This window comes from Pan troglodytes, chromosome 2, assembly GCF_028858775.2.
Source record: "Pan troglodytes isolate AG18354 chromosome 2, NHGRI_mPanTro3-v2.0_pri, whole genome shotgun sequence".
NCBI lineage: Eukaryota > Metazoa > Chordata > Mammalia > Primates > Hominidae > Pan > Pan troglodytes.
Window position 1 is genome coordinate 85,829,802 of NC_086015.1, and position 18,785 is coordinate 85,848,586.

Here is an 18,785-nt window from a genome sequence, read left to right on the forward strand (position 1 = left end):
CTACACAGTCTCTGTACAGGGTTCTTGACCAGTGATAAGGAAAGAATGTCACTTTCTGATAAGCCCAGAAGCCCCAAGCTATCTTGTGACTTCAAGAGTAGAGGAATTTATCCAACTCATAGATGTTTGAGGTTACAAACACATGGCTGGGCTCAACTTAAAAAATAAAAGTCTTATCTGAGATTCCTTATGCAACAGAATTCCATCAAAGCCAACCAAAAAGTTTATATCAAAAATAATTATTCTTGCTGTACTTTATACAAATAAACAGGCCAAGTATAATAAAGCAAATCAGTCTTACCATAATTTGTCTCTAGTAAAAACGGGAAACTGGAGAGAGAAATTAAGTTTCAAGAACTATAGTACACTTGTTATTAATAGATTCTAGTCTCATCGGTTGTTTTTGAGTTTTTTCCTGCAATTTAGGCTGACCCTGCTTACTCCTATAAACCAACCAGTGATCTCTGGATGCTGCTCAAAAGAAATAAAAAGGATGAGTAATATAAAAATCTGGAGTCAATATTCTAACCCTGGGCACACTGGAACTGGCTAGCAACCCCATAACAGCTTGGTTCCAACAATTGCCCAGTTCATGGAAAGCCTTCTAATTCAGTTGACTTGGGATAATTTTACTTATTTTACTTTACTCTTGTGGAATACATCGCTGTTTTACTCCACATGTAGGAATGCAGGATAAGCTTACTCAATGTTCTCTGAAACTGGACACTTATTAATCTTTCAGATATCACCTTTTTTTCAGCACTCAAGAGTTATGAATGGCTATCACCATACCAATGCTTTCTGACTGAGCTCCTCTCTACCCTGAATGCAAGAGACCTAACAGTTAGGTAGGAATATCATTGCCCTTATTCAGCCTGAAGAAGTTACAGAAGATGGATCTTCATCCCTCTATAACCCTTAAGAGTTCTCTTATAAAATGGAGAGAGAATATATGTCAGAGGTGTTTGAATCAGAGCAACTCCATTTTGAATAGGGACTAGGTAAAATAAGACTGAGACCTACTGGGCTGCATTCCCAGATGATCAGGCATTCTAAGTCACAGAATGAGACAGAGGTTGGCACAAGACACAGGTCATGAAGACCTTGCTGATAAAACAGGATGCAGGAAAGAAGCCAGCTAAAACCCACCAAAACCAACATGGCAATGAGGATGACCTCTGGTCATTCTCATTGCTATACGCCCACCATCACCATGACAGTCTACAAATGCCATGGCAATGTCAGGAAGTTACTCTATGTGGTCTTAAAAGAGGAGGCATGAATAATCCACCCCTTGTTTAGCACACTATCAAGAAATAACCATAAAAATGAACAACCAGCAGCCCTTGGGGCTGCTCTGTCTATGGAGTAGCCATTCGTTCATTCCTCTACTTTCTTAATAAACTTGCTTTCACTTTACTTTACTCTATGGACTTTCTCTGAATTCTTTCTTGCCTAGATCCAAGAATCCTCTCTTGGGGTCTGTATAGGGACCCTTTTCTGGTAACAGATTCACTGTTTTAAAACAAAATGCTTTGGTCTCCACATTCTCTCATGTCTTTCTCCTGCACACTCCTCCTTTAAAAGATACAAGCCAAAGAATATATTCTAAGCCCCATGTTAAAGTGGTCATATGTTTAACTATAACAGAAGAATACAACTTTAGGAACTACTTAAGTGTATCTGTGTATCAGATAACATGCTTAATTGCTTAATATACATCAGCATCATCCCTGTTCTCATAGAACTCACAATTTAATAGGAGAGATTTTACTCAATCATAAAAATATCCATTTCCTTAACATGATGGGGGGTGCTGGACAAGAGGGATCAAAAGAAGGCTTAAAGGATCTGTAAAAGTTAAAGAAAGTAGTAGGAGAGTGTGAAAGGAAAACAAATCCTGGGGCCCCAGAATCACTAAGCTAAAGGGAAAAGACAAGCTGGGAACCGCTTCTATTCAAAGTCACCCCTCTGCTCACTGAGGTCAATGCATATCTGATTGCCTCCCTTGGAGAGGCTAAGCAGAAACTCAATGCAACCATTTTCCTCTCATCTACCTATGACCTGGAAGCCCCCTCCCCACTTCCAGTTGTCCCACCTGTCCTTCAAGTTGTCCTGCTGCTTTGGACTGAACCAATGTTCATCTTACTATGACTGATGTCTCATGTCTCCCTAAAATGTATAAAACAAAACTGCTCTGACCACGCTGGACACATGTCATCAGGACCTCCTGAGGCTGTGTCTGGGCACACATCTTCAACCTTGGCAAAATAAACTTTCTAAATGAACTGAGACCTGTCTTAGATATTCAGCATTCACAGTGATATGAGACAAATGCTCCTGTTCCATCTAATCATGCCATGGTGACAAATATCCATACCCCCAATTCTAGAAGAGCTGAAAGGGGCCAGGAATGTGGTGCTGAATGTTAGAACTAGGGAAGCATGCTGGGTCCATACCTTCACTCTACCCCTGCTCTCCCAGTCCTCCCCCTGATAAATTATGTGTAACATCTTGAAGTAATAGCTGAATGAGCTATGGGCACTTGGAAAACAATTTTCAACTTAAACTTTGGTTGATCTGGCCAAACCCATCAATCCTTTGTGTTATCTACATGATTACAATTGCTTGGGGTGGTTAAGTTCTCATCAATAAGGCAAAGACAGGATAGTGGGTGAAGTAAATTCTTAGGTCCAATGTTAAGAAGGTTGTCAAAATAGGCCGGGTGTGGTGGCTCACACCTGTAGTCCCTGCACTTTGGGAGGCCAAGGCGGGTGGATTACCTAAGGTCAGGAGCCCAAGACCAGCCTGGCCAGCATGGCGAAATCCTGTCTCTACTAAAAATACAAAAATTAGCTGAGCGCGTGGCAGGCACCTGTAATTCCAGCTACTCAGGAGGCTGATGCAGGAAAATTGCTTGAACCCGGAAGGTGGAGGTTGCAGTGAGCTGAGATTGTGCCACTGCACTCCAGCCTGGGAGACAGAGCAAGGCTCTATCTTATATTAAAAAAAAAAAAAAAAAGAAGGCTGTCAAAATAAACAAACAAAAAATAATCTTCATCAGCAATGTCCATAAGTGCAAAATCAGATTTCTATATTCCACATAAATGTGGTAGAATGAATATAAACACACTTATAAACAAGTTTTATTTGAAATGCTAAAGACTTATTAGCATTACTATATTGAAGGGTAATTATACATCTCTTAATTCCTTTTTTTAAAATTGAGAAAATGGAAGATGATTTTAAATAAATGAAATGTAAAATAATCACACTATTAAAATAAAAGCAAAGTCATTTATTGAGAGCCTCCTATATACACAGGCTTTGTGCTACAATTATTAACAGTTACTTTAAAAAATAGTCTTCACAAAAACCCTTCAATATGGGAGGGAACATTATTTCTGTTTTCAGATAATAGATCAGGAAAGTAATGTGACTTTCTAAGGTTATACAGGTATGAAGTATCAAGACTAGTATTCGAACTTAGATGTCTCTGTGTACTTTTCATTGTATCTGGCACTAAGTACATGATTTGAACAACATTAACTAGAAATCTATTATGAATGTACAAGCATTAGGGAAGGTAATGAAAGAGCTATAAAAAGAATGTACTTCCAATTCCACTATCAAGTGTATGAATGAAGTGTATTTATTACTGACCTCTGCTTTCTTTGTACCTTGCATATCCTGCTACTGTTGGTGTTATGATTCCACGTTGTAGCTGTTTAGCCACTTCAGAGTTTTTTTTTAAACTCCTGCAAAAAGGCTTGAGTGTTCTCCTGTGCTTCCACTTGCACTTGGATATATATTTTTTTCTTTACTAATGAAAGTATTTAAATAGCATTATGCTGTGTTTTGTATGTGTGTGTTTATATTGTTTTTGCCTATCTTTCTATTAGACTGGGAACAGATATCATATTTTCATCTATTATTTCTACTACAGCAAGCATTCAGTATACACTCAAAGATTTATTAAATAAATGTTGAAAGAAAAAAAATAAAGTAAATGATGTCTGCTTCCATTAGTAGACTATGTATTCCTCATGGAAAATGTCTTTTTTTTTTTTTTTTTGAATACCCAGTTGAAGTATAGAGACAGATAAAAAAGTGTCTAACAAATGTTTCTTTACAGATGCAAAATGGGTTTCTATGAGAGCCATAAGAAAAAAAAAAACAGACAGAAAGTACAACGGGGTAGAAAGGGGGTGGATAAAGAGGAACATATCTATACCATCAGGGAGAGAAATATTTAAATCAGAAGAGAACAGATAAAGCACTTCAGTTGTCTCTTTATCAGAGGTTAGGTTTCCTTTTCTGAATGCCAGACTAATAGGAGATGCAATTTCAAATGTTCATGTTGCTATTCAAACTTTGACCTATATGCCATTTTTTGGCACATTTTTAAATTTAAAATAAATAATAAAAATATAAGACGAGGATAAGACAATGAACAAAGCAAATGAGACTAAATCGAGAATGAGTGTTATACTTTTGCACACAATGTTGTAAGAACCAGATATTATTTTCTTAATACAAATTTTCATAGCAACAGTAATGAGCTTTCACCATTCATTTTGAAGCCATTTTGATGTTGCATGAAACAGGAGACTCAAAATACTCTATTGGGAGAAAATTAGCCACACAAAGGAAATGGTGGGGGAAAAAATGTTATTTTATAAAATTCAAACTGAATTCAGATTTTTTGCAAGTAAGTTAAAAATGACTCAGAAAATAATTTGCTAATGGAGAACCTTGTAAAAATGTATAAATGTTTTGCATGTGAATAAGGCACCAACTGAAAGATTCCACACCATTTTAAGCAGTAGAAAATAAGGCAGAAAAATGGGATATGAAAGCAAGGAATAAATTAGCCGACTATGAAATTGATTCTACACATGTGGCTTTGTGGCTATTGCAACTTTAGGTTTAGACTCAAAAGTTTAGTAGTGAAGACAGACTGTGCTACTTTGTTTGCCTCTGATTAGGATATGCTACCGCTAAGTCAGAGTGAGTTCCTGTGGTCACAGCAAACACACATAGTGACAGAGGTTAACAAACTTCCCTAGTCAATTACTCTTTAAGAGCTAAGCACAGACATTTGAAAAGAAAGCACATAGCCACAGGGGAAAAAAATAAAAAAGATTAGTAAGAACATGTTTCCTTAAATACTCAGAATTTGATAACTGACATCAGTTTAATTGAATACTGGTATCATTCCAGGCTGGTGGAGTGTTTTTGTAAGAATCCAAGGCTTGTTCAAGGCACAGCCGGCTGCTACTTTTCTAGGTTTCCATCTCCCACAGCCTTTCTTCTGTATCAGAGCTCTAACTCCCCAAGTAGAGAGACTTAACTACCTGCTTATAACTTAATCAAAGAGCCTGTATTGGTTTGCCTTTGGATGATGCTTCTATTGCTCCAGGTTCCTGCCAACAGCTAGTTAGCCTTGTCTGCTTCCCTGCTATCAGCTCTTGCTTCCTCTCAGGCCACTGGTGCCAAAGAAAGGAGAAAAAAGTTCCATAGCAGCATGACAGCTGGTGGGAAACACTGTGAACTTCTTCCCACAATAAGAAGAAAAGGTTCTCAGTGTTTGTACTTGGCTTGCTTCAGCTCTCTCGCTTTGCTCTGGGTAATGCTGATTTTGATTTTTGAAAAATGTGACTATAAAGTTATGAATTGGGCTATCAAATGGCTTTGAAGGCAATAAAAGGGAGAATTCAAACATATATAGGTTGAACATACATAAACAATCTTAGTGTCTTTAAGATAATGGCACTTAAACACAAATCTTTTGTCACAACATACAAACTACCACTCTCCATATAGGTAAACCATAAACTCTTCCATATGGCTAACTCATTCTTTGTACATCTATAGGAGACAAAGTTCTAAATGACAGAAATAGTATAGCAAAGGAAAGAACACAGACGTGAAGCAATATAGTTAGTAACTTAATGGGTGCTGCATTTAACTTTTGTCATATCTAACAGTTTCATTACTTAAATTATGCCATTTGGAGATGCTCATCTCTACTATTCACACCTGGCTGAGTAAAGTTTCTTTGGTATCTTTTGTACTTCATCTCCCAATATGCAGACCCTGCTTCAAAGAGCCAGATGACATGTAATAATCTGATCAGGACCCAGGTTTCCTGCTTCTAAGCCTTCTCTCCAGTTAGTCCTTTGACTTGCAAAGCCTGATTTTGCCTACAGAAATTCTGTCCATTCTTTATTAACCAAGTTAAATATCCCCTCCTCTAACTGAGACGTATCTTTCCTTCAGTCAGAAAAGCATAATTTTTTTAGCCGGATAAACTGCTTTCTAGAGAACAGACATTTCCTAACGTCCCTTTATGGCTCCTTGTCTTCTTCAACAACACACAAACAGGGTTGTTATGTGAAAATTATTTCAAAGGAGCTAAGTCCAATATAAATAGTCTCTTTTTGCTCCTCTTCTTCCTTGTGGTTTAGAACTTTGATCTGGACTATGTAGGAAGGACATTTCAGTTTTGTGCCTTACTTTGTACAGTGAGATGTTTTGTACATGTAGATATACAGTAAAGTCTATTTAACGTAATTGTACCTAAACTTGTAAATTTCCAAGTAAATTTCCAATCTTCCAGTAAGAAACCTGGGTAGTGCAGAAGGAGACTTAAAATAAAATATGCTATTATCACAGATCAAATATCTTACGTATTTAATGTTTACTTAATGTCAAATAAACATAATATATTCAACTTTAAACAATATAAACAAAGCTATTCATAGATAAATGAAATTGCTCACCTAGAGAGTAAAAAAAAATCTAAGAGAATTTAATTACCCTAAAAAGATTAAAATAAGAATCCAGAATTATGGCACAACAGTTATTGGAGTCCCTCATAAACTGGCACATGAATGTATAAAAAGGAAACTTTAACAAAGTTTTCCTTCTTGAAACTTTACAAAGAATCATTAAATGTGTCAGGTATTTGGGGGTAACGAGAAACTTTTAATACTCCAAGTGACAGATGTCAAGACTCACGAATATCTAAATATTCATAACTCGGGAGACATTCTAGACTACTATCCAGGAATATATACATACTTACTTTAATGTTCTTCCTGAGACCCATTAAAGAAATACTTTTTAGGAATGGTGGGAGCACAGGGTATAAACATCAAGAACGTAAACCCTGTGAAATTATGTATTTAATTACAAATTATATTGCAGTTTTACGCTTTCTAATAATTCTCTGAATATAAATTAGTCCAGTCTCCAGTTAAATAAAGAATTCCTCCTATAGAATTTTTTAAAAGGCACAGTGATGTGTCATACAGTGGGTGAAGCATGGAATATGGATACAAAGGACATAAATTTTAGGACTTAACTTAAAATTTGTAATATGTCACTTACAATGTGTAACCTCCTGCTGTGTAACTTTTTGTTTATTGAACATTTATTAAATAAAAAGCATCAACATAAACTCTTAACGTAATTAAATATTTTCTTACAAATGCCCAGTAAAATAGGTACCACTATAATCCCCTTTCTTAAACGATGAAGTTGAGGCACAGAAAAATTGAGTAACAAGTCAAAAATCATACAGCTAGGAAGCAAAGCAGCCAGGATCAGAATGTAGACAGATTGGTTCCAAAGCTGAACTTTTAACCATTAATTTTTGCTGTCCCAAAATAAAAATTATAAAAAAGATACCGACCTTGCACGTTGTTTGTAAAAAGTGACATTATGCATGCAAAAATGCTACATAAACTGCAAAAGTCTAAACAAATGCAACAGACATATAAAATTATGTGGAAGTGTATATGGGGAAAAGGTCACAAAGAATAAGGATACTGTGACTTATCTATGGGCTGGATGTTAAAAATAAATAAAAGGAACAACTAAAATGACTCCCAGATTTCAATGGTTAATTACCAGAATAATGAGGATAAAGAAGAAAGAAGGAAGAGGAAGAGGGAAGGAGGAAGGAAAAGAAGAAGAAAGAAAGGAGAAGGGAGAAGGACAAAAAGAAAGAAGAAAGAGTATCATGAGTTATAGGGAGGATGACTTCAGTTTTGGATTTAGTGACTTAAAGGAGCCAGCAAGATAACCAGGTAGAGATCTCAGGCAGCTTCAAAATTTATGTTTGTAATTCAGAACAAAAGGCTGGATTTTGAGATAATGATATAGGAGTTATTTACATTAAAGAAATGGTCAAAGCATAAAAGTAGATGAGCTTTCTGAGAGAGGTAGGGAAGCAATAAAAGAGAACCAGTAGAACACCTGAGAAAGATATATTAATACATCACAGAAGAAACTGAGGAGAAGGAGTCTGTGAAGGAGACAGGAGAATCATAGCATAACAAAGAAGAAAGAGAAGGAGAACCTGAGGAGTCAAACTGAACCAAGAGGTCAAAGGAGTTCAGGTAGTGGGTGCAGAGGTCTGCAAGTCAGTGATGATCTTGGAAGCCAAAGTTCCTGAATTGTGAGACAGCATCAGGGAAAGTGCAAGAGTTTGAGAGGTGGGTAGCGTATGAGGAAGCAGGATCAGCACACATAACTATATAATGAAGTTTGGCAAATAAGAGAAAAAATGATAAAATAGTAATGAGCTTTACAGGTTGGTAACCTATTTCTCAATTTGTAAAGTATGTATTTTAAGTCAATGTGTGTGTGTGTGTGTTTATAGTTTCTAAGGTTCATTTCCTAGTTCTTTTATTATAATTACCAAAATAATTAAAACAAATGAGTATTAAAATCATGGTTAAAAAGAACCATGTTCAGTCCAATGCTTACTGCTGATATTGCATATTTTAGCCACCCTAAAAAAGAAGACATTTACTGTTTTAATTACAATTTAAAAACAAAAACAACTTAGGTATCACATATATATCATCTATCTATCTATCTATCTATCTATCTATCTATCTATCTCATCAAGTTCAAAGGAAATTCTGGTTGTTATAAAATATTTTTTGCTAAGGGTCAGAAAATAGCAAAATGTCTGCTAATTAGCAAAATTCAAAAATTCAGTTTTCTAACTGTAAGTCCTAATAATTATATCAGCTTCTTACAATTGATCTTTCCAAGACAAAACAAGATAGCGGTTATGAAAATATTTGTGACTCATGAGGAAACAAGTCTTGTGTGTACCCAAGGTACTGATTTTAGGAAACAAAACCATGCTTAAACATGCAGGTTTCAATATAGTAAATGTTAATGTGTATAATGATTATTTTCTTCACTAAAAAATAATTTTCATTATATCCATATAGTAATATTTCTATATTAGACCTTTTTATAATTTAAACATGTGACCTTGAAGTCAACTGATTAAAATGAACAGATGTCCTTGTCTTTTACTCAAAAAATGATGGGTGTCTGTAGGAAAGAAAATTAGAATTTAAAAGTATCAGCTCTTTATCTTAAGCTGTCTGGCCTTTGATGTTATATTTGCTCAGGCAACTCTTGCCCTCGTTTAGTTGGGGGCAGCATATACTGGCAAGAGAAGGAGAAAAAGCAAGGAAGAATAAAGGAATTAAGTTGGAAGTAGGCTGGCAGTCATAGAAAAATTTTTTTCATTTTCAAAACAGTAAAACATATCTTAACTTTTAGCTACTTGAGAAGTATTTTCAAGAGAATAAGTATTCTCAATGCCAATGTAAGGAACAATATGACGACAAAGTCTTTGTTTTATTTTACAAAGTAGAACATTTAGTAAAATGCGAATGCCTAGGCTGGGACTAAAATCTTACCCTTCTGCCCTAAAAGAAGAATTTACACATCAAATTAGAAAACTGAAACAATTATCATTAAGGTACTATTTTGAGGTAATCAGACTCTAGTGGGCAACCCTGGTGTAGAAGGCCCAGAAATGACAATATGAATAATGCAGTGTTGCTCAATTCTTTTTTCATTATGTATCCTCCCTACCTACTCCCTCACTTACCCTGCAGAAGCCTCTTCAGCCATTTTTTTCCAAACTGTACCCACCCCATGAAGTTTTGATGCTCCAAATACTTCTGCATATCTGTTTATATGATGTGGCACTCTGGAGAGCCACACACTATTGTATCTAAGGTTTTATTTGTTCTACCAGAAAAATCAATTTTTGCCCCTATTGGGGTTGATATCACCCCGCTGAGAATGCACAGATGATATACACTTGAAGATAGCCATGTTGCTGGAATTGGGTTTATACACTCTGCTTTATGTGTAGAGGAGGTGCTCTGCCTACATCAAGCAATCAAGTAATTGTTTGATTATACCTCTTCAAAGAGAATACAAAAGGAGTACACCATCAAACTCTCTTTAGAAGCTATCAGAAAAGTCTGCTCTAAAAATATTTGGAATGACTAATGAATAACAAAACAGTAGCTTTCCAATGTTGCAAGCAAAATAACATGTTCAACTTTTCATTTATTCTACTGGTATCTATTTGGCCGCATTTATAGTACAGTCCATACATAAAGGATTTTAAAATATCCTAATTAAAAGAAAGAAACAAAGAGACAGATCCTTATATGTTCACATAGCTTTCATAAGAGTCTTCCTTTAATAAATAAAATGTCTTCTAAAAAGTCAATAAATGGATTTCTCAGAATGCACCAGGCTTATGAATGTTAATTTGTTCAGCACATAATAATTAAGTTCTCATCATACCACAGTTTTACAGTGTATAGGTGAGTATAAAATAAGCTGATCTAAAAAAAAATTTTTAAGTGCACAGCATTTCTACATTATAACAAAAAGGCAAATAGAATTTTAAATGTGGATAAAGTCATAGCACTTTAAAATAACATTTTTAATCACATAGATCAGATAATGTTTCTTACTAAACTATAAAAATCATATTGGAATAATCTAAGATATCTAACTGTCTTCTTGTTTATAGAAAGTTGATAATACAGCTGACTACTATGCTGGGAAGGAAAGACTATAAAAATGACTCAGTATAACAATTTCATAATAAATTTATCAATTTGTTATCAACTATACCATGAAAATTTTATCTATGACCCATATAAAATAAAAACATGATGTATAAAAGATTAAAGTTCTGAAAAGGTATGAATTACCTAGGTTTTCAAACTTATCTTTGTCATTTCATCTCTTCACCTCCACATGGTCATCTCTGCGTATTTCAAAATGGTATCTCTGAATGATGGTTTTGTGTGTGTTGGTGAAGCTCAGGCACCTATCACATTTGGCTTTATTAAATTTAACTTGGAAGAGACTATTAGACAATTGTGTGCAAACAAAGTTGAAAAGCTGTTTCTGGGTTGTTTCTCTTATGCTATAAAATTCCTTCGTAAAAACTGAAATAAGGCTTATATTTTTAAGCTTAATAGTACAGTCTTTTTTTGTTAATTGTAGATGTATTTCCTAAGTGTATTTTTAGGGGAAAGACAAGTATTATAAGCATTTCTACAGAACTGTTTACGGTTTTAAAAGTTATAGTATTATTTTTTCTCATTTATAACTTATACTTCTATGGGTACAACTTACTTTAAGACACATAGTTACATAAAACTTTTTTAACAAAAGATAAATCGGGTGGTAATTTTTGCTGTATTGCAAAATTCCTTAAAAAATAAACACATTTTTCAACTACACCTATCATTACTCAGTTTACAAACACCAAATTTAAAAAAATTACAGATGATAATGTATAAAGTGTTACACCTATACTACCTTATGTTTTTAAAATTGCTTAAATCAAGTAGCTGTGTCAGTTTTGAGTTGTGAAATATAATGCAGAAGTTGATTCAAACTTGTACAGTCAAAGAAACACAACTCTTGTCTCATGGACTAAAACAATTTTCCAGTATTTGATTACCTAAAATATGAATATGCAGTAAAAATAATTTACCTGAAACAATGGAACAGTATTTCATTTTGTACATGATAAGTTAGGCAGAGTTAATGAATATCTCTTTTATTTGAGTCAACAGAGGGATAGAAACTTTATTTCCCTCGTAATCTTTAGCAAGACCTTATTTTTTAAAAAAAATGAAGTGGATGATTTCAAACTGCTCCAGAGTGGCGGTATATAAAATTTACTGACTGACGTGACAAGTGTGGAAAGAATTTAGACCTACAACTTTAAACCAATATGAAAGAATTCTGGTGGCAAAAGGTCTTTCATTTCTATATTTAGTTTGAGGTGACAGCCCCTTCAAATCCATCTTTTACATTATCAATCAAGTAACATATCTAAACTGGATCTGACCATGCCAATCTCCTGCAAAACCCTTCAAAAGCCCTCTATGACCTGGCCTCTGCTTCTAGGTTCAGCCTTCTCTCTCATCATTCATGATCTAAATTAGTATGGCCCTCATTCTGTTTCACCTTCTTAGCTTTGTGTAACCACCATTCCAGTGATGGGACTACACAGAGGATCAGCATGGGGGTGAAAGGGATACTTTAAACTTAATCTCTTCTTCCAAAGCAGGCCTTTCTTCATGGCCTGCAACTTCCTTGCCTAAATATTGGTTTCGTGATCTTTCTTGAAGTACTCACGGTGCTTTATGCAGATCTTGAAGGTGAAATTTATTACCGAACACACTTGCATCTGTCTTGCTTTGTTTCCTCTCTGGACAGTGAGCTCCTTGAGTTAAGACTAAGTGTTCTCTTTTGTTACCCAGTTCCTAGGATAGTGCCCGGCTCAGCAGTAGGTGCCAAATTAGTGTAGAATGAAGAAATAACTATCACAAGTAAACAAAGAGGACCATTAAGTAATTTGTAACATTGGTTCATAATTTGGAAACAAATTACTTTCTCCCTTGATTTGTTTGATAGACCACAGTACAATACAAAATTTGATCTGTTGTTTTCCTCTTTGTTGCATCTCCTCTGGATGAATGACTGTAGTTAGAGCTGCACCAACACCACTACCAACATTAGCATTCATTTTTGGGCAAAATAATACTACTGTCTTATATAGGGTAGTGATGCAGAGCCTACATTTTGGAGACAGACCAGCTGGGTTCAAATTCTGGCTCCTTTATAAATATGAAAGCCACTTAACCTTACATTTCCCCTACGTGTGAAGAGAAGGGAATCATATCTACCTCTCAGGAGTATGACAAAGTTTTAAATGAGATATTGTATGTAAAGCACTCAGTGCACTGCCTTGCTCTGAGTAAATTTTCAAGAAATTATAGCCATTTTTAGAGTAGTAGGGTGCTAAAAGACTGTCAAGTTGAGGCAAGTCATCTAAATAATCTGTATCCCCTCAACCTCTCAAAGAAAATACATTGCCAAAGAGAAACCTATGTATCTCTTAGTGAGAAGGAAAAATGAAAACTAACTGTATTTTCCAAGTAACTGAGAGATTCTCTTTACTATTTTGAGATGGTATGTATAGGTCACTTTCATCTTTTTTTTTTAATGGGAGGGGGGCCAAGTTGGGAGGGAGAAGTAAGGATTCAGGTAATAATCTAAAATTTTAGAGGCAGAGAAATTCATCTTTTAAACTCCTAGTCTCCTATTGTCGAGTTGTTCAGGAGAAAGGTTGCCAGAGCAAGATATCTGTGTTTAGAGCACTCATCACTATGTTCTATGAGATGACAGCCATATAGCTCACCAGTTTCACAATACATCTCACATTTTTCAGCCTATGGATCCTTCCAGCCTGCATGAATAACACTGGCAGAGTCCGGTATTCAGTCTTTGAGCTAAAATGAAGCCTCTGATCAATTCTTTTTGGAAAGAAGATCTGTAGGTTTTCTGGTAACCTCTAGAAACTTACAGAAAGTGTGCTAAGTGGCTGTGAGCCAAATAACAAGCATTACTAATATAGCAAAATTAGAAAGGCGAGAATTAGTGAAGGTGAGAGATGATTTAAGAATTAACAACACGGCAGAAATACTGTGAAGAAAACCCATACCATGGTACTCTGTAGAGTGATGTCAGGAAAGGGTAGGGCTATTCATTTGTTTGCATGTCCAACAATAAAGTGAGGCTGTCACTCAGGTGGGTCTTTGGGATCAAATCGAGGGAAGGCTTAATTGAAGATGTAACACCAAATTACAGACTCAAGGCTAGAATTAATGCCCATTGTATATTAATTTATCTTTATTCCTAGAGTAGCAATCTATTCCCCTGCACCAGCCCTTAAAGGTGACCTATCAGTTCCCTGTATTTAAGGGAATCTTTTGTGAGTCACTGGGGCTTACAGTTAGAAAATGAAACTTTGAAGTGCTTATAAAATGCTAGGTAATTAAGTAATACATAAGGCTTGATAAAAGTTTATATATTTCTACATAATGTTAAAGTAAACTATACCTCCATTCTGCAAACTCAATTGTCTATAACCTAACAATGGAGCTGGAGAGGTTTAGATACTATAGGTATCCTTCTAAGCCAGAGTTGTGTGGATAATGAATACATTCAGGGAGGGAGAGACGGAGAAAGGGAGGGAGGGAGGGAGTGAGGGAGGGAGGAAGGAAGGGACGGAGGAAGGAAGGGACGAAGGAAGGAAGGAAGGATTGTTATGGTTTAAATGACAATATCCCCTCTAAAATTCCTGTAGAAATTTAATCACCAATGGAACAGCATTAAGAGATGTGGCGCTCTCCCTCTCTCCCTCTCCCTCTCCCTCTCTCCCTCTCCCTCTCTCCCTCTCCCTCTCTCCCTCTCCCTCTCTCCCTCTCCCTCTCTCCCTCTCTCCCTCTCCCTCTCCCTCTCTCCCTCTCCCTCTCCCTCTCCCCACGGTCTCCCTCTCCCTCTCTTTCCACGATCTCCCTCAGATGCCGAGCCGAAGCTGGACTGTACTGCTGCCATCTCGGCTCACTGCAACCTCCCTGCCTGATTCTCCTGCCTCAGCCTGCCGAGTGTCTGCGATTGCAGGCGCGCGCCGCCACGCCTGACTGGTTTTCGTATTTTTTTAGTGGAGACGGGGTTTCGCTGTGTTGGCCGGGCTGGTATCCAGCTCCTAACCACGAGTGATCCGCCAGCCTCGGCCTCCCGAGGTGCCGGGATTGCAGATGGAGTCTCGTTCACTCAGTGCTCAATGGTGCCCAGGCTGGAGTGCAGTGGCGTGATCTCGGCTAGCTACAACCTCCACCTCCCAGCCGCCTGCCTTGGCCTCCCAAAGTGCCGAGATTACAGCCTCTGCCCGGCCGCCACCTCGTCTGGGAAGTGAGGAGCGTCTCTGCCTGGCTGCCCATCGTCTGGGATGTGAGGAGCCCCTCTGCCCGGCTGCCCAGTCTGGGAAGTGAGGAGTGCCTCTTCCCGGCCGCCATCCCGTCTAGGAAGTGAGGAGCGTCTCTGCCCGGCCGCCCATCATCTGAGATGTGGGGAGCGCCTCTGCCCCGCCGCCCCATCTGGGATGTGAGGAGTACCTCTGCCCGGCCGCGACCCTGTCTGGGAGGTGAGGAGCGTCTCTGCCCGGCCGCCCCATCTGAGAAGTGAGGAGCCCCTCCACCTGGCAGCCACCCCATCTGAGAAGTGAGGAGCCCCTCTGCCCGGCAGCCGCCCCGTCTGAGAAGTGAGGAGCCCCTCCGCCCGGCAGCCGCCCCGTCTGAGAAGTGAGGAGCCCCTCCACCCGGCAGCCACCCGGTCTGGGAAGTGAGGAGTGTCTCCACCCGGCAGCCACCCCGTCCGGGAGGGAGGTGGGAGGCAGCCCCTGCCCAGCCAGCCGCCCCTTCCGGGAGGGAGGTGGGGGGTCAGCCCCCGCCCGGCCAGCCGCCCCGTCCGGGAGGGAGGTGGGGGGGTCAGACCCCGCCCGGCCAGCCGCCCCGTCCGGGAGGGAGGTCGGGGGTCAGCCCCCGCCCGGCCAGCCGCCCCGTCCGGGAGGGAGGTGGGGGGTCAGCCCCCGCCCGGCCAGCTGACCCGTCCAGGAGGGAGGTGGGGGGTCAGCCCCCACCCGGCCAGCCGCCCCGTCAGGGAGGGAGGTGGGGGGTCAGCCCCCGCCCGGCCAGCCGCCCTGTCTGGGAGGGAGGTGGGGGGTCAGCCCCCACCCGGCCAGTCACCCCATCCAGGAGGGAGGTGGGGGGCGCCTCTGCCCGGCCGCCCCTTCTGGGAAGTGAGGAGCCCCTCTGCCCGGCCACCACCCCGTCTGGGAGGTGTACCCAACAGCTCATTGAGAACGGGCCATGATGAGGATGGCGGTTTTGTGGACTAGAAAAGGGGGAAAGGTGGGGAAAAGATAGAGAAATCAGATTGTTGCTGTGTCTGTGTAGGAAGAAGTAGACATGGGAGACTTCATTTTGTTCTGTACTAAGAAAAATTCTTCTGCCTTGGGATGCTGTTGATCTATGACCTTACCCCCAACCCTGTGCTCTCTGAAACATCTGCTGTGTCCACTCAGGGTTAAACGGATTAAGGGCGGTGCAAGATGTGCTTTGTTAAACAGATGCTTGAAGGCAGCATGCTCGTTAAGAGTCATCACCACTCCCTAATCTCAAGTACCCAGGGACACAAACACTGCAGAAGGCCGCAGGGTCCTCTGCCTAGGAAAACCAGAGACCTTTGTTCACTTGTTTATCTGCTGACCTTCCCTCCACTATTGTCCTATGACCCTGCCAAATCCTCCTCTGTGAGAAACACCCAAGAATGATCAATAAAAAAAAAAAAAGAGAGATGTGGCCTCTGGGAGGTGATTAAGTCATAAGGGCTCTTACATCACGAATAGAACTAACACCTTTATAAAAGGGCTCAACATTTACAGGAACACTTTCCTGCACCTCTGTCCATTTCTCCATGTGAGGATACAATGTCCATCCTCACATGGACATTGCCTCAGAGGCATGAGAACAGAGGTGGACCTAGCTTAGATGGATGAAAAACAGAGAATATCTGCACCTGGTCACACCTGGGCACCACAGTGGGTGTATTCCTATGGCTCCCACTCCATCTTTAAAAGGGCCTCAGCTGGATACAGCCCAACTGAGAAGAAATTCAAAAGGAGTCAACACCACGGCCACTGACAATCACAAATATCCCAAAGGAAGAAATGTAGCAGTACTTCCGGGGCATCCTATCCTGAGACCAAGACTGAAAGAATTAGAGATAGTTAGGTTCAGTTGCTTCTTTTTTTCCTCTCCAGAATATTAGTATAATCTTTTTATATTTGTAAAAGATTTTCTGTATTCAGTTTGGTAAATGTGGGTGGGTAGAAAAAAATGTGGGTAAGTTACACAAGCAATGTTCTCTAAAGTGACTCTTCTCAAAGGTTATGATCATCAGGAAGGATCTGAGGTGAAATCGTTCTTCTGAAAGCTAACCTGGCAGGAGTTTTTCCAGTAGTGGGCATTTAAGTCACCTGGGAAAGAGGGCTAAGGACATTCTCTCGCCTGGCTTCCAGTGACTCCGGCACAGTCCAGGTCAATCTGTCTCTCTCAACCTTCATTTTTGCATGTTCTTCCATCAGTGGATCTCTATGTTATACTTCAACAAATTAAAATCATTTGGTGAGATTTTTCAAAACAACTACTGCCAGAGCCTTACACTCAGTGATTCTGTCTCAAATGGTTGGGGTCAGGCTCTTGGGCTTCAATATGTTAAAGCTCCCCAGGTAATTGTAGCAGCACTTCCTTAACTCCTAGTGCAATGTCATGCTCATGGTAGGTTCTCATTAAATGCCAGCTAACCCTGGTTAACAGTGTGCTGTGAATCAAATCAGGGCCATTGCTTTTAAGTCTGTGCCATTTGGAATATACGCTATTTGTATCTCTGAGCATTTTAACAGAACTTCAAGCCATTTACAACTGCTCATATTGAGAATTTTGCAGTTTTTCACAGCTCAGTTTTATAGACTTCTATGAGTCATGTTACATTCAGTAAACTTGCCTCAACAAGCTAAAAGAAAATGCCAAAAATTAGCACTCCCACTGTTCAGGAGAGTGTATTTTGTCTTTCTATAACTGCCTCAATTCCAGCACTTAGCAGGAAGACATTTAAATCTTTATTGTATTCCTATCTATCAGAAAAATAGAAGAATTTACAAGTTTGACACTAAACAACCACAGATGGAACATTTGAAGTAAGATCACACATTTTATACTGAAGTCTAATGTAGCGATCAACAAATGCAGACTGACACTTAGGACAAAATCCATCCGACTTCCCCTGTGGCTTTGGGGAGAATGTAACATATTCATTAAAGAATGTCCTACAAAATTTTCAAATGTCAAAATACAATATAATTATATTGAGAAAATCCTTTAAATTTAGTAATGGAAATTTCATAATACTGCTGAGAGAGAAAATTGCCAGTTTGTAATTATGCCTTTTTCTCCACAGGTATCACTCATTACAGAAACTAGAATAACATCATGATAATAAGAGTGCTAAACAAGAAAGCAGAAAAACATATGTACACATATCGGATGACCTACATTATAAACAAAAAATACTTTGTTCTCTATTGCCATGATTTTTGTTTGTATATAAATTTATTTACATACATTTTGTATATATTTGTATACAAATCTATTTATATACAAACAATATAAGAAAGGCAGAAAGGCTTCTGATTTAAACTTTATTTACTGATGAAAATATATTTTAGAAAGCTTCTCAATAATACCCAGCAGCAGCCCCATTCGGGTTTGCTTTGTTTGTTACGGGAAATCCAAGTTCAGCCTCCTGGCCAGGCACTGATAGTTGAACTCACCACATATCACAATCTGAACTTTTCTTCTCTTCCTCCAAAATCCTCTTGCTATGCTCACTACAACTTCTGTTCTAAAACAGGAGAACTTTCCTATATCTTTTACCACCTCTTAAAATTCTCTCTTCACTTCATAGCCTTAAGAATCACCTGGGAATCATTTTAAGATTCCTTTTCAATGCCG

The 18,785-nt window shown here is 38.8% G+C and overlaps 1 protein-coding gene across 1 annotated transcript in view; it reads right to left on the reverse strand.

Moving 5' to 3' along the window:
* GBE1 (1,4-alpha-glucan branching enzyme 1) overlaps positions 1 to 18,785 on the reverse strand; it is a 275,660-nt gene that overhangs the window by 59,710 nt on the left and 197,165 nt on the right. The window lies entirely within an intron of this gene.